Raw genomic sequence first — 21,386 nt, forward strand, 5'->3', positions numbered from 1 at the left:
TAACAGGGGCATTCCCACTGCTGCACTCTCTCTTGTGGGCAGCTGACAGTTAACACAGGTGGGCGTAAGGTGCTGCCCACCTTTTGAAGGCTTCTGTTGAAGAGGAATGGTACTTCTCTGGGATTAGCCTCCAGCACTGGGCCTCAGAGTTGTTTCTAAGAAGTAACTAGGTAGTAAATACCTGCCATGCTTTTCAGAAAAATCAGAGGTGGCTGTCAAAATCTCACTATTGTTCAAAGGCTGCCAGATGAGGTAGCAAGGCTTTGTGATGCATTGCCATTTGGGAAGCCATCTTGATTCTTATATTCCTCTGAGGCCAAATTAGATCACTGGGAGAGCCACTGGCTCCTCCCAGGAGCTGGATGGGAGGTGGGAGCTGGGTCCTTTCAGCTGGGGAGTGCACAGCTAAAGTTCATGAGGAGAGAAGCAAGTGTTAAATGAGTCTGCCATTCACCAAGCAAACATCATTTTGTTTAAATTACACTGTGCTATTTTATCTTGACCTGCAACCAAATGGAACTCATTGTAATACATTATCACATACAAGATAGTTGGCTCATTAATAAAACCCTAGGAAGGAGACGGGTAAACAATGAAAACTCCCACACATTAGCACCATAATGCACTATAATATTTTCCCTACTTTTCATTAAAATTCTCCATGTAATTAAATCCCAAGTAAGTCAGCAAACAAACCCTCAGTGTCTTTTATTGTGCTTTTTTTTTTTAAAGTGAATTAGTTATTTTTCATGCAGCTAAGTAGCAATTAAGCTGTATGAAAACTTTCTGGATTGCTGAAAGTTTTTCTTGCAGACCATAAATATTTCTTGAATGCTGTTGACATGCCATGCACTGCCTTTCAGGAGTTACAGTAGTGAATAAGTCCAAACACATATTAGTGATAAATGCTGTGTGAACAGCAATCCGGATGTAATGAAATGAAGCATTTGGATGACAAGGGAAAGCCTCCTTGAAGATACTGCAAGTGAGCTGAGACTGGACTGTCAGGATGGAGCTAGACCTACAATGTTCCTGGTTGAGCCAATAGCTTGATAAAGTATTCTAAGATAAGAACAAGCTTGGTGGCCAGAGGAACATGAGGAAGACCTGTGTGTCTGGAGTGGAATATGGGAAGGTTGCTGGAAACAAGGTCATATGGGAGGAGGGGGAGGGCCTAAGACTATATGACATTGTGGGTCATGGCAAGGAGCTGTATTCTAATCTCAGTGCTATGGGAAGGCATTGGGTTAAACTTTTGGTGTGCTTTATATTTTAAGACACTAACTCCTTGGTGGAATTGAGATGGAGTTCAGAGAAGAAGCAGGGAGATGCTCAGAGGCAGGCATTGCAGCAATACAGGTGTGAGGTGATGGTGAGATGGCTTGGATATCATGGTAGAAGTGGAGAGGAGTGGATGAATTCATGGCTTGCTCTGAGGAAGTTGCCAATGAAAATTTAGTGAGGGGGTAGATAAGAGGAAGGGAAGGAGATGAGAGAAGTTGAGGCTAAATCCTAGGTTTTGCCTTACAGGTTTCTCTCCCAACATCCAAAAGCTAAAGCTGGGGTAAGGAAAAACATGTTGATAGAGATTTGTAGGGGATTTCCAAAAATAATACAATGTGATATCGTGAGATTTCTCCTTTATTAAACATTATACTCTCTGACTTGGACATGACACATCTCAGGTCTCAAGCCAGGTGCTATTTCCCTGCTTTTCAATTTAAAACCTATTGATTATTTAACAATAGGATCACTTTGCAATTTCCCAGACTCATTCTCACCTATCTCAGCATCTTACAAAGATTTTTAAGTGAGTCATCTAAATGTATCTAGCATAAACATAGAGATTGCTTAATAAATGTCTGGATTTGATGGAATAGGATTTAGAACAATAGTACTCACTGTGGTCTGCAGTCCTTTGTGGTTCTGTGGATTGTTTCTCATGAACATTTGTTACTGGACCACCCAAGATAAGTTCAGAAATGAAGTGCAAACATTTAGAAACTTCTAGAACAATTTGAAATTTCTGTGATAAGTGAGCAGCATTTTATTTTTCTAACAATTTGCTTTTATTTTATTGAACAGCAATCTGAGATGGATTAGAAATTAAAAACAAGGCAAAACAAAATTGAGTTTCACTCAAGATTAAGTAGCACCATAGACAATGTCATTGCCTCTCTAAGGTGACATCCTATGACAGCCTGAAGGTATTTGGGGAAACAGAGATCTTTCCTGCTCTTTCCTTCTTTGACTTGTAACTATCTCAAGTGAGTTAAGGATAGTCTAGAACTATCCTGATGTGTAACCTTGGGTTTATCTGAAGAGTGTAAAGAAGTGAGTGGAGGAATTCCAAAAGTCCACATTACAACTGAGCTGAAATAGGTAATAGAAAACTAATGTGTGGAGAGGACCAGTTTTATCCAGGTCTCTTTTCAAGGAATGTTCTGTAAATCTGCCGGCAATGCATAATTTGAAATTGTTTTGCCATTTTGGAAAGCCATAAAATTTGAAGGTGGAAGATACTTGTGAGAGTATTTAACTCCATTTCCTCATTTTGCAGATGAAGTAACTGATATTCTGAAATACATTTTGAGACAAAGAGTCCATAGGTTCCAGAAATCCAGGAAAAAGGTTAGTTGCTGTTCTTTTTCACTATAAAGTAGCTGAGGTCCTGGGTGGGTTTTCCCCATGCTTATTCACCAATGCTGGGATCTTGATCAACTTTCTTCACAAGTTCACATCTCTGTAAAACTGGAGCTTGTGACCCCATTTTTAGCATCTTGTTTTGACATAAGCCAAAGTCCACTGTGGTTATAAATTTGGGCTGGGAAAATGCAATTGCATGCTATAGCAGTCTTCCTCAGCTTGAACATCTGCCATTGGAACTACTTGCCAAGAAATCTTCAGGTGATGCCTTTTATGAGGAAACCAAGAAACAAGTGTGATCACTTCACATCTCCCTCTTATCCACTTCCAATAAGATTTTCTGAAAGTTTAATTGTTTTCTTAAGGGTTTCTAAATCCATGTGAGAGGATGAGTTTTGGAGTCAAGAAAAGCAGGATTTGAGTTTGGCACATATTAGTTGAGTGATTGTATATATAATGATAATATAACCTCTGTGGGCTTAATTTATTCATCAGCAAAGTGAAGGTGGGGTTTCATACTTCATATTGTTGTGAGTTAAAAGGGATTAAAAATGTGTAAGCACTTGGCATGATGCATGACATAAAATAAGTTTTTTTTTATTTTTAAGTTTGATAGGTCAAACAGAGCAAATGTATTACTGAAAATTAATTTAGTTCACAAAGTATTCTTTTTTTTCCTTTTTCTTTTATTATTCATATGTGCATACAAAGCTTGGTTCATTTCTCCCCCCTGCCCCCACCCCCTCCCTTACCACCCACTCCGCCCCCTCCCTCTCCCCTCTCCCTCAATACCCAGCAGAAACTATTTTGCCCTTATTTCTAATTTTGTTGTAGAGAGAGTATAAGCAATAACAGGAAGGGACAAGGGTTTTTGCTGGTTGAGATAAGGATAGGCTGTGGTAGGCAGGTGTTTACTGTAATGAAGGGTTGTAGATAATAAATTCAAGGATTGAGTGACAAGGGAAGCTGCCTAGTCAAGTCTAGCTGAGGATCACCTGTCACTCAGGGCAACAAAGCCAATTGAGTTAACTTGGTATAGAATAGGGCAATAGAATAGAAGCTATAGAATAGCTCTCCCAGGTGGGAGCTACATTTATTGCAGGGTAGCTTCCATCTGTGAAGGGAATTGGAAGGGTCTCTTTTTTTGCCCGGATTGGCTTGGACCTCAGCGCTACTATTTTACCTTCTTGTTGTAGCTGGGATGACAGGTGTGTGACACCATTCCCAAGATACTGGTTGAGATGGTGTCTTACAAACTTTTTTGCCTGGGCTGGCATCAAACCATGATCCTCCCAATCTCAGCCTCCCACATAGCTATAGGCTAGCACCTGTGCCCAGCTTGTATTTTGTTTTTGAGATTAGGATCTTGCTAACTTTGCCTGGGTTGGCCTGAAACTCTTGGTCCTCCTGCCTCTACCTCCTGAGTAACTGGGATTGGAAGCATGTATTATCACACCTGGCTTTGATAATTCTTTGTTATGGTGGTTTTCCTGTGCAGTGTTGGCTGTTCAGCAGCATGTCTGTTTTCTACTCTGTAGATGCTAATAGAATCCTGCTTTTGTGGCAATCACAATATTCTCCAGAAGTGTGCTTAGGGGGACAAAACTGATTCCTGTTGAGGACCACTAGTCTAAACCCATAACACTCTTTTCTCTTTCTGTTCCTGAGCTATTCAGAGATATTTTAAACAACATAATGAATTGACCACCATAGTTCCCCAAGCTGCTATAAAAATTATCTGGAGAGATTTGTAGGTTCCAACTAGCTATGACTGGGGAGAAGCTTCAGAACCTGTATTTTTCTTGGTCAATGACATTTTTTTTCTTTTACGTATGGTACTGGGGAATAAACCCAGGACCTTGTTCTTGCTAGTGATCTGCATCCCCAGTCCAAGCCTATTTTTGGGGGGAAATAAAGGTGCTAGAATCAGTTGATGTCTCCCATCATTCTGTTACTTCCCCTCCCCAAAGTGCTTGGCTTCTCAATAAAATCTCATATCTTGAGTTTCCAAAACATGTTTCCATATATGGAAACAATATATACTTCCTGGAGTGATGAGTGAAAAAGTCATTTAAAAAGATCTGGGGTTTAAATGATCAGCATTAATGTCACTAACATCTTTACTCCAATATGGATAATTATCATTTATTCTCATCTTGCCTGGTACAGGATGATAGTGTTTTTTGTTTTTTATTGTCACACTCATAGTTTATTATAGCAAAAGGGTACTAATAGAGATCAATCAAAGGGAGAGAGATATAGGGTAGAGTCCAGAAGGTTCCAAAGACAACAAGTTGCATTGTCCTCTCCTGCTGGAATCAGGATGCATTACTATATTGGCATTCAGCAAGGATGTGTGAGAGCACACATGCATACCAGGAAGCTTGCTAGATTTTAGTGTCCAGAGTTTGTATTGAGACAATCATGCAGACATGATTGATTGATTACCATGTAGTTCATCTCAGGCTCCAGGTGGAATGATACCTCAGACCTGAGGCTCTCACACTAAATCACAGGGCTGGTCCTTCTGGAAGGTCTACCTCCACCCTAAAGTTATCAGCTACCTCTTCCCTAAACAAAGATGCACTAACTCAGTGTGACATAGATTATGTTCCGAAAGCCAGTGGCAAAGACCAGGCCTCTCTTTGGACAAGGCCAAATTCTTTATTACACAGTAACTAACTGAGAGTTCTTTGCTAGAACCCTTAAGTCCCTCCTTTCCAAGTTTTGGGTCAGCTTTCTGCCTAAAACTAAGCACAATTTGTAAATCAGGATGGATTTCTGTAAAGAAAAATAATAAAATATGCCTCAGAGGTTTAAAGTAACATGGATCTAGCATGGACTAAATGAGGTCTCTTCTCCTCACTTCCTCCTTGGGACCGCTCCATGTGGAGGTTTACTCTGCCATGGGAAAGCGAGGCATGTGATGAATCTTGCACTGGTTGCTCGGGAGTGATATTCAATGCTTCTCACATTTCATTGGCCAGTGCACATCTGAGGATCATGTGTAGTTCGGGGCTGGAGAAGAGCAGGATGATAGTATTCCAGCTGGGATTCCAATCCAGGTGCTTTGGTTCCAGACTTTGCTCTTGCTGGTGTTTGGTAGGGATTATGTCAACTCACTGTGGTCATATTGGTGATCCTGTGCTGACCAGAGCTTAATGTTCTAAGTTCTACATTTATTTAAAAAAAATTGGAAACAAAGGGGTGGTACTCAGCATCATTTGTTTATTAGAAAAATCCTTTATAACATGGACTTCATGGAGGTGTAGGAAAGCAAATGCTAATAGAGACCTTTAATTGTGAAGCTATGGGCAAAGGCGTGTGATGACTGCTCATGGTACTGCAATGTTGCTTTCCTCAGCATTTCCATGTCAGAGGGGGAGTCACTGAAGTGACTCAGGAGGAAATTTAAGGAGTCTAGTAAGTGCTGGAGCAGGGATTTGGGACCGAGGAAATCTTTTCAGGATCCCCATTTGCAATAGAGGCTGCAGTGTCTGTTGCCTATAGGAGGCTCTCCGGCTCTCAGCAGTGAGTAACAGTCCCCTTTAAGAAGGTGAGTATTGCAAACAAATATGTTTTTCCAAGGGAATTGGAAGTGAGCAAATGTGACTAGCAGTTTTCCCTCCTCACTACTCTCCCAGTCTAAGAACTGCTAGTAATCTTGTCCTCACCTGGACTCTTAAACACATAGCTTCGAGCTTTATGGAAAGAATGCACATGCCCTTGTCATTCTTTTTTGCCCTCTTCTGAACACTAGGAGTTCTGGCCAAGGGTTCCGGGAACTCCAAATATAACTGCTGTCATAATAAATTCACTTCTTGGGCATCCCAGAGTCCCCTCAGCTTGTGAGCTCTGGCAGTGGAAAGTGTGATCTCCTTTAAGGAAGTATTTTGAAACTCTGCTGAGTTGAGACATTTTAGAAAACTCAGTCTTTTAGAATCCTATTTAAATCTGAAAAAAGATATGAAAATCAATTAACTTCACACATGAAAAAATTCCTTGTATGGCTAATCTTCCTTTACATAATTTCTTGATTATGTTTGGAAGTAAACTGCCTTGACTATACCTTGGATGGAAAGGAATGTCTTTTAATTAATTTGAAACATGCTGTAGTGATGCTGGTTCGTACCATAGAATGATAAATTGGGTTGAAAGCATTAAGTCTCTCTGATAGGAATGAACTGTAGTTGGATTTTTATTTTATTTTTGGCTGAGTGGTAGACTCAAAGCTCAGTGTTTTTAAAGGGACAAACCAAAGAATTTGTACTTTATTTGAAAGTCAGGCTGGATTTTATTGGCTTTTAGTTACATGATAATTTGTGATATTATTTTGCTAACCTCTCCTGTCTGTCTCTCTCCCTTTTTTCCTTCCAATTGCCAGAGTCACAAAATGAGAGACACTGGCATATACAGTGCTAAGAACTTTGGTATATTTGAAAGACAGAGCTGGACAGAATAATTCTATAACCATATCTAGTAGCTACCCTTTATTAAGGAATTAGCTTATTTAATTTTAAGTAACTTTTCAACTAAGGAAATTTGTATGTAGGCTAAATAACTTGACCAAGTTCACTTAATGCTTGAGCCTGGTTTCAAACCAGATCTATTTGATTCTAAATTGATGCTTCTACTTGTTTAGGTGTGCTGTTTCCTCTATGGCTCTAAGAAATTTGGGAGCATTTTGTATGATTAGTGGCACATATCAAAATGGCAGTAACATTTTGTCTAGTAGGTGATCTACCTATTAGTTTTCATGTAGGGATTTAGATACCAGATAGCCCTTGTTTTATTTGTTCTTTAGTTATCTTGACATTAACCTTGTTTGAATTTATGGCTGATGAAAATTTAATGTGATTAAAAATATTACTGATCTTTGTTATTGTTAAGCACAGAGGGCTTGTTACAGTGGGAGGAGGGAGATCTCAATACCCCTCAGATGTGAGTGATTCAGGTTCTTGGCAAATTGAACAAAGAATTGGACAAAACACACAGAAATAGTAGGCAAAGCATAGATTTATTGAAAGTGTAAATATACTCCTCCTGAGTGAAGAGGCTCAAGACCCAATTCTGCTGTTTGTATTGTAATTTAAGCCAAAGTGTGACCAGGGGGAGGGGTGCTGAAAAGCTGAGAGGGATGTCTGTGTTATGATTGGCAGCCCTGATTGACAGAAAGATGTTATATAATTTAGTTTTGACTGTGCAAGTCTCTATCCATAAGACTGTTGTAATTACATGCATGAGATGCAGTCCATACATGAGAAGCTTTAAGTAGCGTCTCAAAGGTCAACTGAGGACAGGTTCCCCAGCCCTCAGCACATGATTTAGTTTTGTGTTTGCCCCTCTGTGCAAAATTTTCCATTATGATGCAGCAGCCACTGAGCTGACCACAAAAAGGGGGTTCTAAGGATATTCCCCATCAGATGCTTTTTGAAGGGGGCATGTCCTAGGTGGAACTTTTGTGGCATTTTATCTGGTCGGTCTCTACCCGTCCTGATCCTCCTATACTTCCCTATTCTATTGCATCAGGTTCACTCTGATTGCCACAATATAGTAGCCAAGACAAGTGATAGAGAAAAAACATTGTTACCATTGTTAGCTGTCAGGAGATGGCAAGGATTCTCATCCCTAAAGAACCATCTTGCCAGGAAACTGATTTAGGAGTGGTTCATAGAGTATATTGGTGATCTCAGAATGCTGGGCATCTTCTCACAGGTGGAGGTTAATCACCTAGTCACCAGAAAAATATTTCTCAGTGCTGCAAATCTCAAGAACAAGGACCATTATTTCCACAGGCTATTTTTGTCACTGATTAGTCATCTCCCTCCTCCCCATCAGTTCCTGACATATTGAAATATGGATAGGCTAGAGGGTGTAGCTACCCAGGCCCTTTTTCTGATCATCAAATTCATGTTAGTGAAAGAAAACATATTTCACCTGATTATTCTGAGAGACAAGTGTCACATGATGCTAAATAGGGAATTGGGAACAGATTTGGTCTCAATGCTCCACTTCATGATAAGACCACTATCCATTGTTATGGAATTCTTCAAATGTGTGTAAAAGTAGAAGAGGTATATTCTAGGGCTTAAAGCAGTGTATTTCTAGGATTTAAAACACTGTACAACTGAAAAATAAACTTAACACTCAATGGGAAAATCTCTGAATATTTTCCTCATAGAAATGCAACAGCTAATGTGGGTAAGGTAGGGTGGTGGCTTCAAACTAATGTCATCAAAGAAATCTTTTCCTTTGCTTTTGGTAATTCAGATAGCTGGAAAATCACTGGTAAAGTTCCGAACTTGTTTTGTTCTCCTGCCCCACTTCTTAATGGAAGTGTCATATTTCAAATGAAGTCTCCCTCCATCCAATTAAACCTTTATAGATGATGGAAGGGCCTGAAAACATAGGTATGTGGTTAAGTCAGATGTTTCCTGTACCTTGGGACATGTTGAGAAGATGTTTAAATATCTTCCAATACCTGTAATTGATTAATATGAGAATTCCATAATCCACCTTTCTCAGAAAGAGGAATCAAGGCCTATAATAATCAATTGTGTTAAAGATTACCAAGAATTTTTCAGAATTAGCTTCCTTCCTGATACTTAATCATTTGGTTTTATTTTAATCCAACAATTAAGTAGCATTCAGATGTACATAATTTTCATTTTAATTCCATGATGCCTTAAAATATTTTGAAATCATACATGTTGTATTTAATACAGAAAATTTGGAACACATACACATACACATACACAGCACAAAGGAACAAGACCTCCTGCTGATCCAGAAAAACTCTGTAATAAAACTAGAAGGAAAACAAGACAGTTTCATTAGTGAATAAGTAGTAAGCCAGAATGTGCTATCACAGTCAATTCACTAAGCAATGGAAAGATAAAAAGGAGCCTCACCCTTTTCTAAGCCCAGCTGATGCAGCCCAAGACATACATGTGCCTGGGATAAACAGTAACTAGTCCTCAAGCAAGTGGACTTTGGCTCCACAATGTGCTACATCTTAAATTCATTTGGAAGTTGGGGTGACAGTCTGCACTGGAGAATTACCTTCATCTTAAGGAAAAATGGGGCTGGTGGAATGGTTCAAGGCTTACCTAGCTTACCTAGCAAGTGTGAGGTACTGAGTTCAAAACCTAGTTTACCGCCAAAACAAAAAAAAAGGGAAAAATAAATTCTTACATTCCTATATCTTTATGACAGATGGTAGATTTGCAATTTGGCTTCTGGTAGGACTAAAGTTAGGCTCTTATTCTCCCTGAAAACTGGGAGATGGTGTCTCCTTTTTCCCACAAGAGAAGAATTGTATTTTTTTTTTAGTTCTGGTTTGCACGTACTTATCCGTACCCCAACAGTTATTAGCATTACCTAAGAACTTCAGTTAGATATACAACTTCTCAGATACCAGCACAGAACTTCTGAGCCAGACCTTCTGGGGATGGGCCAGCAATCTGTGCTTTAATAAGCTCCCCAGGTAGTATGAATGTTCCATAAAGTTTGAGCATCCTTGGAGAACACTGTGGACAGCAGGCTATATGCAAAAGATTTGGGGAAGGCAAAAGATTTAATTTTACTTGAATTATCTCGAGTTTTATACTGCGTAGGCAGTCATAGGCTCTGCTACCATGTGTTACCTTCAATTAGTTGGCAAGAAATTAAGATATCTGACATAAAGATATTAGATAACTTTTGTTTAGCTAAGATAGTAAAATCTTAATAACTTGTAAAATAGAGGGGAACAAAAGCATGTGATATAAATGTTTTATACCATATAAATGTTTTTAATACATATATACACATATAACATTTGTGTTCATTTGTCTCTAGAGTGCCTTTTCTAATTTAATAAATGAAGAGTGGCCTGATTTTTTTTTTTAAATCGTGAAACACCCAAATTAAGTAAACCCATAAAAAGTCAAACCCAAGAGAAATGACACAATTATGCAGTTTTCTCTTCTGGATCATTTCTTAACTTGTTTCTCCACTGGGGACCAATTTTATCCTCTGTTAGTACATCTCAATTTTGGATGCAAATTGGAATCTCCTGAGGATGTATAGTAAAGGCAAAAATCATAGCAGAGACTAAGAGCAGCAGGTGAGGACAAAACTGTTGGTTATTCAGGCATGTGAGTTCATGTGTGCTGAACCCATTGTCCCCTTTCTCAGCAGGGCCCCGGGGTCTTCCATGGACCTCAAAGAGGAGAGCTTCAGAGATCTAATCCATGTTTTAGGCATAGGGTACAAGCAGGTTATTTGATGCAGTTTGGACCTTTCTCACTTAAGATGTCTGCCCCAAGGAAACAGTTTTTCTACCTTAATTTGACCTGGTCCTGAAAGATCCCAATATGTTGATTCCCCATGGCCACTGAGACAAACATCATTTTTGTGAGGCAAACATGATAATAACAACTACACTATGGAAACAACATCATTTTTGATACAAACAAGCCTTCCTCTGGAAATCTGTGTGAAGCTAAGCTGGTGGAGTTTGATTTCTTGGGAGCCCTAATTGTTCCTGGGGTGGCTCCTTCTTGATTAGTCCTGGATCATGGGCCCATCTCTGCTCATTGTCCCTCCTTGGGAGGGTGTACCTCAGTATAACCAGAAGATCCTGGAATCTGTGGTGGGTCATGACAAAGGATAACAGGACCAGGAAAGCAAGTGTGAGGAGCTACAGATGCTGCCAGGGGATGGAGCAAATAATCATGGATGGGTTTGAAGGGATCATAACCCAGTGGACAGAGGAGACTCAGAAACAAGAAGCTTGATAAAATTACTTCAGCATCAGCCAGGGGCAGCTTCTGAAAGAAAAGGACCAACAAACCTATCTCTGATCATTTCAAGGAATTTGAGAATCACAGGTGGCTAAGGCCACGGAAAACATTCAGAATCACTGAGGTAATGTGTTGATGAATTGAAAAGGGAGGTCAGAGTTACCAAGAGGAGCCTCTCAGAAGAGTAACCACTCAAACTAGCATATAAGAAGATTGTGTAGGTCAGAGGAAAGTCTAAGTGGAGACAATAACTTTCTACGTCAGCCTGCTGAAGAAGCAGCTGTAGATCCATTGCTAGGGAAGGCCACTAAGCAGAAACAAAAGAAAAACCATGAGAATCTGTGATGGCCTGATTTCAGAGGTGGAAAGCATGATGTAAAGTCACTAGCCTGTGGCTTTCTCTCCCTGCTCCTGTCTAAAAGCAGGAGTCCTGTGTCTTGTTTTATCTCCTTTTGGTGGGAATGTAAGTAATTCTAAAAGGAAAAAAGGGAGAGAAGGAGGGAGGGAAGGAGAAAAGGGGAAGAAGGGAAGAAGGAGAAAAGAGGAAGGGAAGAAAAAGAAACAAAAAAGAAAGAAAGGAAACAACATCAGTAGGTACATAAGTATAAGAAATTTTGATTTTTGAGCGTTATATAGTTCATGCTCTGCTGGTTTTATTAAAACTGATGCTAATCTTTAAAAAAAGCACAAAGGAAAACACACACAAAATCTGGAAAATCACTACAACATTTAATTTATGTCCTTTAAGTCTGTATGTAAGTTTACTTTTTTTTTTTTTTCAGTCAGCATCTCACTATTTAGCCTAGGCTGGCTTCAAACTTGTGATCCTCTTGCCTCAGTGCTGGAATTACAGGTAAATTGTTTCTTTCTTTTTCTTTCTTTCTTTCTTTCTTTCTTTCTTTCTTTCTTTCTTTCTTTCTTTCTTTCTTTCTTTCTTTCTTTCTCTTTCTTTCTTTCTTTCTTTCTTTCTTTCTTTCTCTCTCTCTTCTTTCTTTCTTTCTCTGTCTCTCTCTTTTTTCTCTCCTTTTTCTTAAATTGAAATCTGCCACTCTCTTAAGGAGTCTTACTGAAATGAAGAAACATGTGAAAATCACTAGAAGATTTATTTTTTTAGTAGAATCTACTGCACAGGAGCCAGAGATTTTGCATAATATTTAATTAGTGGATGTTGGCTTGGTAAAGCCTTATGTGACCCATGAAGTAATCAAGATTATTATGGGCCTGAATCACATATGCAAAACTAAGAACTGGTAGGTGTCCCCAACCACACTTCTTATACCCCAAGGAATTGCTGGTTCCTGACAATAAGGCTGTCTGCACCCAGGAGTGTGCAGCGGTTGCTAGCTTTCTCTTTGCTTCAGCGCTTTCCTTTCAAGCACCAGAGATTAAAAAAGAACTTCACAATAGTAGAGAAGGAAGGGAAATCAAGAGTCAGCATTGTGCCTTTTGAACTACTGCTAGCTGGAGCATTTGTTGTCTTTACCACCCTCTTCCCATTCCACTGGAGCATCTTTGAGGCTGAGAGCCTTGTTTTCTCTCCAATGTTGAGAATGTAGCGGGTACTTGTGAGGATTTGGAGAACTTAGTTCAAGAGCTTTGATAGTACAATAGGGTTATACTCTTGAAATACACTTTTATCTTTGCATTTCCCTGCACACAGTCTTGTCTCTTTTACTTGTGGTATCCTCTTCTACTACTTATGATGGAGACAAGAGAGTAGAAAGTTGATATTCCTATTTGCACATTTAAAGTGGTATTTTTGCTTCTGCAGCAAGTCAAAAGGATTTTTGTGGAGAGAGGAAAAAGATATTCCAAACTCCTTTACTCCCCATTTTTTCTAACATCATACAGTGCCAGGAGGCAGCTTTCAATGGATTCAAGCATGAGGGTTTTTCAAAAAATAGAGATCTCTCCCCATGCTGGGACAGGCAGGGCACAGACTTGATAGAGGAAGCAGAAAATCCGGTCTGCTCCTTTGGCATGTGGATTATTGTGAGAAGTTGGGAGGAGGGAGGTGAGGAAGGGGTGAAATATGGGTTTTGATCCTTACTTGGTGAGGCATGAATCCTGCAGACAGGAAGCATCTGCACACACGTGTGTGTGTGACATGTTTGGGATTCTGGATGTGGAGTTGTTTCATAGGTTGCCCTTGTAGCATCTTCTATGCAGCTGCATTGAAGGATGCTGATCAGCATAGCCTGGTTAGACTTAAGAAGGCCTGGGTTTGGATCTTCCAATCTCCTTTAATTGTCAAATAATCAAAAGGGACAAAAGAGTTCCTCAGGTCTCCAGGGCAAATCATTGAATTTTGCAGAGTCTGACTGGGGAGGTTGGTAAAAGGAGGTTGCTTCAGTGGGCAAAGGAGTTATGTTCCTGAGGATAAGAAGAAAGGGATCTCTAGCTAAGCCTCAGGGGTGTCCACTCAGGGCTATTCCAACAGACCTTGAGTTGTGCTGGCCACAGACTTTACAGAAATACTAGCAGAACGCCTGGGGAACACGGTCATACCCTGGTAGCATTCAGAAGTCAGGCCAGCTGAGTCCTTTGCAGCCTGCATTTCAGGGACCCCAGAAGCTGTATCTTCTCTGCCCCCAACAAGGTCACATGAGCCATGTCCTCCTCCCATAGTCCAAGATGCCACTTTAGGAGCAACAGGGGAAGGGGACTTAATCTGACACAGGAAGCATTTGTCCAGGTCATCCAAGTAGAGCTGCCATACCCACAAAGACTAAATTACTGGGTTATACAAACATTTCTTTTTTATTTCATCCTGCCATCAACTCAGTTAAGATTGTGAAAAAGACCAGATCAATTACAGAAGAATAAAGAGGCTATTTGCCTTTGTACATCTGAGTTCAATGTAAGTGAATATTGATCCTGCTACAGTGTATGTGTGTGCATTTTAAAAATGTTTCCTAAAATTCGTTAGGAATGACTATTTCCTATCCTTTTTAGTAAGCTCCCAAGTTAGATTCCAGTTTATAAAGGAATCAGCAGGAGGCAGTGCCTTCCAATGTAGAGGGGATGAGGGAGAAAAAGCTCCTTCCTGGCTGATTCTGAGTTGCTGAGAGCCAGCGTGAGAAAATTAGCACAGCAGTTGGACCAAAGCTCCCAGCAAGCAGATTTGCACAAACAAATGCACCTATCTCTTAGAAAACCACTGTTGCTTTCAGATGGTCAGCCCAAGTGTTTCATTTACATTAAGTGCCAAGTTATTTCTAGGACTAGGAATAAAAGCCTTTTTGAATTTAACTTTTCAACTGGGAAATATAAAATTTGTCGTCTATACTATGGAGTGAGTCTCTACCTTCCATGCAAATAAAACTTTCTGAGCTAATCTCTCTCTCTCTCTCTGCAGTTAGCTTTAAATTTCAGCATTTTTAAAAAAAGCGAAGTGTTTTTGAGAATTAGAAACAGCAGAGAGGATCTAGGTAGGCCATGTCATGCAGTAGAACCATTAATAATGTGGATGAACTATAAAAAATAGGAAGATTAGGCATGATGGTCCATGCCTATTATCCCAGGACTCAAGAAGCTAAGGTGGAGGATCACAAATTCAAGGCCAGCCTGGGCTGCATAGCAAGATCTTGTCTCAACAGAACCAAAAAAGGGCAATCATATTTTGAGTGGAAATTAAATCCAGACTTCAGTCTTTAAGCACACACCAGCTACAAGGTAAAGTTATGTGAGGGGAGTTATTAAATGACTCTTGCCATCAGAAGCATGCTGGTTGAGACATTTTTCATGCACTATCACACTTAATCCTCTGAATATCCTCATGAAATAGAGAATTACGTATTGATTTCATTTATAAGAAAATTGAGACACTAAGAGTTTAATTGAACTGCTCAAGTCCACATTTGATAGGTATGAAGGTTGGAAGTCAAACCTAGGTCTGATTTAGGACTCACTTTTTCTGCTAACACAACTGTGTTGCCCCTTGGAGGAGAAGGAAAACATCCCAGAAGGATCCTCCTATGTAGAACAGATCTCATTCATAAATTTTTAAGAATTAAGCATCTCTCTTCCTTCCTGGACAACGAGCAACATGATAGCTAGGGTCACGTCTATTTTGTTTATTATCTTATCCAAAACACGTGACACAATTCTGGCACATAGTATGTACTCAAGTTTTTCAGTGGCTGATTGTAAGTAACCATATGCAATTGGAACCCAGAAGATACACTGATGCACGCTTTGGGGAATATTTATTGCAAATACACAATTTTGCTGATACGGCTTTGATTCATTTAGAAAAATCATTCTTTTTCCCTGAAGTTATAAATGGTTTGTGAGACTCTTTGATATTCACACTAATAGCTCTTACATGATCAATAAAGAGGTAGGAAATGTCAAAGAACAGGTTTGTCAACTGGTAGAATGATCATTGCTAGAATTTTCTGAATTGTTCACTCTTTTTTTCTCTTAAATGCTAGCAGCTGAGATTCAGGAATGCCATGAGGGTTGATTAACCCTCTTATTAGTCATTGCTACCAATAAGAAAGGAACAGTATGGGGAGAACAGAGTGAATTGAACGGAGCTGAAAGTGGGAGCTCATGAGGGTAACCTGTTTACCCAGTTACTATAGTGCTATCCGACTAATTCCTTATGTCCATCTGTAACCAGGCCTTCTCTCTCTGCTGACTTCAAAGCTGGAAATGAAAAGGTTAAATATTTAGGGAGGTGTGGGGAGGAGTGCATCTGTTTTAATGGAAGTGGACATTACCTCTGCCTCCTCCATTTTCAGTCAGGAACCACATGGTGGCAACATTGCACTGTTCCTCACACGCCTGACTCCAGGTAAATTCAATTGCTAAACAATAAATTGTGAGATGCTGGATGGTGTTGGTTTAACCAGTAAATATTATGCTTATATTTGATACCACTGATTGTGTTTCCATGATAAAATATAGCATATTCCAGGAAAAGTAATACATTTTCACTCCTTGTTAGAACACTCCTGTAATTCAAGCAAATAACAAATATGGATACAGTCTCAAGTTTCATCATAGAGGCCTGGTTTTCCCCAACACTAGATTAGTTTTATTCCAACCAGCCAACACCTGCTTGAGAAGAACACTTAGTGTCATACAACAAACCACCCACCAAGAAATAAAGAAACTGGGAAACCCCCATACCAACTTCATGTTGGCAAGCTTGGTTCTCAAATGAAACCTATCCTTTCAACCTACCCTAGTGGATTCTCTTGGAGGAAATTCTACCTTCTAATATGAGGGTTTTTTTTCATAAAAAGTAACTCTTTTTATGAAAAAATAATTTTTTCTATGTAAATGATATTGTTGGGACTCTTTTCCCTCTTTCTTAGGAGTCTACCTCTAAGAACATGTTCAAACTTAACTTCTATGGTTCCTATTTGTGTTTGGGGAAAAGAGACTAAAATGAAATTTAGGAGTGCAATCAAATGCTGCATGGTTTGGTGCCTTCCTGAGGACGACATGGCTTAGAACAAATGCAGAATACTGTTCAGCTGTTCGTAAGATAAACTCTCCATGTGTGAATGAGTTGCCTTCACGCAAGGGGTGAAGGGAAAGTGTGCCACGTTAAAATAACCCAGAGGACTTATCAAATCAGCCTCTGATTCTGCAGGTTTGCATTGGAGCTTAAGTGAGCATTTCTCACCAGTTCTCAGGTGATGGGAATGCTGCTGGCACAGAGACCATACTTTGTGAGCTTCCTCAAAGAATGGGCAACCGGGTGATTCTCTTTTAAATGCTCTACATAGAATGTTGAGATGTACTGCCTCAAAGGAGTAAAAGCTTGCTTGAGCATCTAAAGATGGGAATTCATATACAGGTCCCATAAATTAGAAGCTGAATTTATGAGGCCAATGATTTAACCTACTGCAACCTTAATTTGTCATCTAGAAAATAGAATTGTGCTCAATATCAGGATTTGAATCCTGACTCTGCTGATTAATATATGACCTTGTACAAATTACTTAGTCACTCAGTCTGATTCTTCACAAGTAAAAAGAAAAGTCATTATTTCCGAGTTGTTTTAGAAGTAAAATACTTGATAAAAAGGGGTTTTGTAGGGTTTGCTGCTCTTTTCCTCTCTTTTCTCTTTCTCAATTTATTTATGTACTTGAAATGACTTTGTGAAATGTAAAACACTATAAATATGTGAGTTAATATTTTACAGAGAGATTGCATTAGGAGCAAGCCTTCTGTGGATTGATTAGATAGTCTGTATTCATAGAACAGTGTGGCCTGTATAAATTGACTGCTTTCTTTCCATAGTATCACTATCATTTGACTGAAATCACTGGACAAATCTGGCATTTGCATAATGAGTCCAGGTTATAGGAGGAAGCACTGATAACTCCTGGAACCTTCTCCAGATTGGGATAGTCAGCTCTGGTCTCCTTACCTCCCACTTTTTATTTTTGTTGTTCTGGGGATTGAACACAGAGCTACACTTCCAGCCCCTACTTCCCATTTTTAAAGAGACAAAGTGTCAAGAACTAGATGACTAATTACAGTTTAGCTTAGACAATGGGGCTAGGCCAGGTCATGGGATTCTTCTGGATCCTTGTCTAGGTCCCAGGAGAGGCTGGTGTGTAAGCAGAACTGACTTGTTTCTACTTTATGGGATGTATGAAGTTGATGTCAATATGATTTGTTATAAAAATTGGCCATGTAATTGTTGGTTTGAAGATATTAAAGACCTAATTCTGTAGTTGTACAACTTTGGGCTAATCATTTCCCTTCACTGGCCTCAGTTTCTCCATCTATGAAATGAGGAGTTTGCATGAAGTCAGGCTTCGTAGATAGCAGTCTATGGGTGGGAATCCATGGGTTCCCCAAAACTAAGTCCTGTGGTTGTGCATTTTTATGGTGAGAAGATCCATAGCTCTTACCAGGTTCTGAAAGGGGTCTATGGCACTACAATTTAACTTTGGATGTTATTGAAGAATGTACTCATGTCTATCCCTATATCTCTGCCAGAGATGCTAAGGAACAATGTCAACTGGTTTTCACTGAATAAGTGAAATAGACCACTTAGCTCTTTTGGTATTGTAGAGACATTGCTTATGAGTCACACCAATAAAGGAAATAAACCCTTTAAATGACTGTGAAAGTTTAGAATAAGATCAATGGCCAAAGAAAGGATAAAACCATAGAAGGACTCACTGATTAACTTGGAATCATAATAGCTACTACCAAGAAAATAACAGCAGCTTTGTGAACATACCTATCAGAAGATGGGATTTATTTGTATTTCTAGAATTGATCAGATTTAGCATGATGGGTACTCGCTGATTCAGTTCCCATGAGATTGATGGATAAACTGGAATACCATTATGATTATTTACAACAAGAGAGAACTTCTGGCCATGCATGGATGGCCCCTTTTTCAGGGCTCCCAAAGCATTAGTAGATTGGATACGGATAGTTTTGAGGATTATTTCCTTTGGGCCAAGGTGAAGTCCAAATGTGCAAACATATCATTGATTATGTTTCAGTAAAGAAGAACCTAGTAGAGTGTCTGTTTCCTGCTATGCAGTGTTGATTTATTTGGCTTGCCTGTCAGTAGGCATACTTGTTTTCCAGTTCTTTGGGAGAATAATTTACTTTGCCCCTAGACACACTTTAAAAAGCCAATTATTTCTCTTAGTGAAAATATTCTTAGCCATCATTGTGTGCTTTCTATTCACAATACCCTTTAGATTGTTAATTCATGTTGGGAGTAACTTTTGTGTCTAACTTCACATAACACACAATGATACACATCATTATTCTTGAGTTTATTTTTACTTATTTCAATGAAACTGAGGTTTTAATTCAAATAAACTTTTAATCAGTTGTTCTCACTGTAAGAGCAGGTAGATGTTAGTCTTATATCTGTAGACTGAAGAAGTTCCTGGGGTCCTTTCTATTTCCTGTGAGACTTATTCCTCTACTAACTTGTAAGACAAATGAATCTCTTCCCCTCTTGTCAGCATACATCTTCTTTTTAAATTATATTTTGAATTAGTATACATTAATAATATGTGGGGGTTTCATTATGGTCATTTCATACATGTGTATAGTGTACTTTGAACAAGTTCACCCCTATGTCTATTCCCCTTCCTTCCTCCCTGTGTGTCTTTGAACATATACATGTAGTGTGTTCTATCCTCTTCCCCTGAGTATTCTATCCTGTTCTCCTCCCCCACCATTATCCCCCCTCAGATTATCCCCCTTTCACACTCATGTCCCATTGTCATCATAATCATTATCATCATCATTATTTGAGGTCTAGTTTCCACAAATGAATGAGAATGTGTGATATTTGGCTTTTTGAACAAGAGAATCTCTTACTGGTTTGGGGATAATATTTACTGTGTGTTCTATATAGACATACTGAAACCATTAGGACATTTCCTGTAGAACCTGTCTCTTGAGTAGGCATTTCACAAATTCAATCAGTAGTTGTCATAGAATTCTAAATATTTTCCAGAGAGAGGGAGAGGGAGAGAGATAGGGAAAGAGGCAGAGAGAGGGAGAGAGATGCAACACACACTGTAAGTTTACTTATTGGCCAGACTGTGGAGAAATATTACACATTTATAGACATTTTCACTATTCAGTATTATCTCCTCATCATTCCTCACCTGGCATATCTGTATTATGATTTGATTTATGGAAATTTATTTATCTAGAGTTTGTCAGAAACATACATACTACATAAAGTGAAACTGAGTTGGAATTCATACTGCCTCCTCTTTGGACACTAGTGATATAAAATCAGAGGCAGAAAATTTTAATAACTCAAAATTCAAAACAGGGTCCTAGATATAGATTCCCCAACCTCTTCTTTCCATGCAATTATCCACAATTTTATCAAGGTCAAGAGGAATAGCAGACATGAAATATGGGAGGCTTGCGCTCTCAGAGCCTTACTCCTCTTCTGCCTGTTTTCCACCCTTGATGATGGGACTGCTCTGACTAGTTGGGTCAGATACTTTCTTTCAACTCCCTGTAAACAACAGTGCCCTGGGAAAATGGCTAAATTTATTCAGTTTAAGATATACAGAATAGACTACAATTTCCTGTATGATCTATTGTATCTGGTATTTGCATTTTAACAACGGAATGTATCTCTGGTTCTAGAATTTCAGACTATGCAAAATGGTAGGTTGAGTTTTTTGGAGAGAGTTGGTGGGGACTGGGCAGCTGTGCATTCTCTTTCACCTTAAACCAGACTTTGTCTGTCATTTCTAGACCTGAATTCTTTGCATTTGTTTCTAACTGTGCAGTTGAAAAAACCAACAGAATGCTTACTGCCACTCCTTTGAGATCAAGCATGCATTAACCTGTGGGATTGTTTTATAGTAATTAAGTGATAAAAACCTCTCTGAGGTTGGTGTGTGCATTGAAGGCTTTTGTCGTTGATTAGCAGGGGAGTGAGCTGAGGATTTAATCAGCCACTGAAGTTCATAGGTTCAAGTTTACATCAGCACCACAGCTGTTACTCTGTTTCAAGGAGGGTAAACTTCCATTCACTGATGTGATGTGTATGTGTGTGTGTCATTCTAGTTCTGTTGGAGGTTGGAGACTTGTCTTTTTGTTTCTCACTCCTAGTGCCAGGCTGTGCTGCAAGATAACCTTATGCAAGGGCCTTAGCTCAGCTAGGGAGTGAGTGAGGCTGATGTGGAGGCTCAGTTAAGAATTGCCTTCAGGAGTAGATCCAGTTGTCTACTGGATCTATTGCAGATAGATACTGCAGATAGATAGAGATAGATACTATTTCTAGGCAGACAAGGTTGAATGCCCTTAATCAGCCATGTGGAGTCATTGGTCTCAGGGTAATAAGGATGGGAGGATATGGATGTGTTCCAGTGTTGCAAAACATACCAAAAATGTAGTATGTTGATAGTGGCATCACCTTTGTATGCACAGAAGAGCATCCTCTTTCTCCTTCTCTCCCTAATTCATCAAATGTTTATT

General features: G+C 39.3%; 1 long non-coding RNA gene across 1 annotated transcript in view; it reads left to right on the forward strand.

Moving 5' to 3' along the window:
- Positions 1–1,933: 1,933 nt before the first annotated feature.
- Positions 1,934–21,386, forward strand: part of LOC141421511 (uncharacterized) — a 31,897-nt gene continuing 12,444 nt past the window's right edge. Inside the window, exon 1 of the long non-coding RNA XR_012446072.1 lies at positions 1,934–2,631. This is a non-coding gene — a long non-coding RNA (uncharacterized lncRNA). The remainder of the gene's footprint in view (positions 2,632–21,386) is intronic.

Source organism: Castor canadensis, chromosome 1 (genome assembly GCF_047511655.1).
Source record: "Castor canadensis chromosome 1, mCasCan1.hap1v2, whole genome shotgun sequence".
Classification (NCBI taxonomy): domain Eukaryota; kingdom Metazoa; phylum Chordata; class Mammalia; order Rodentia; family Castoridae; genus Castor; species Castor canadensis.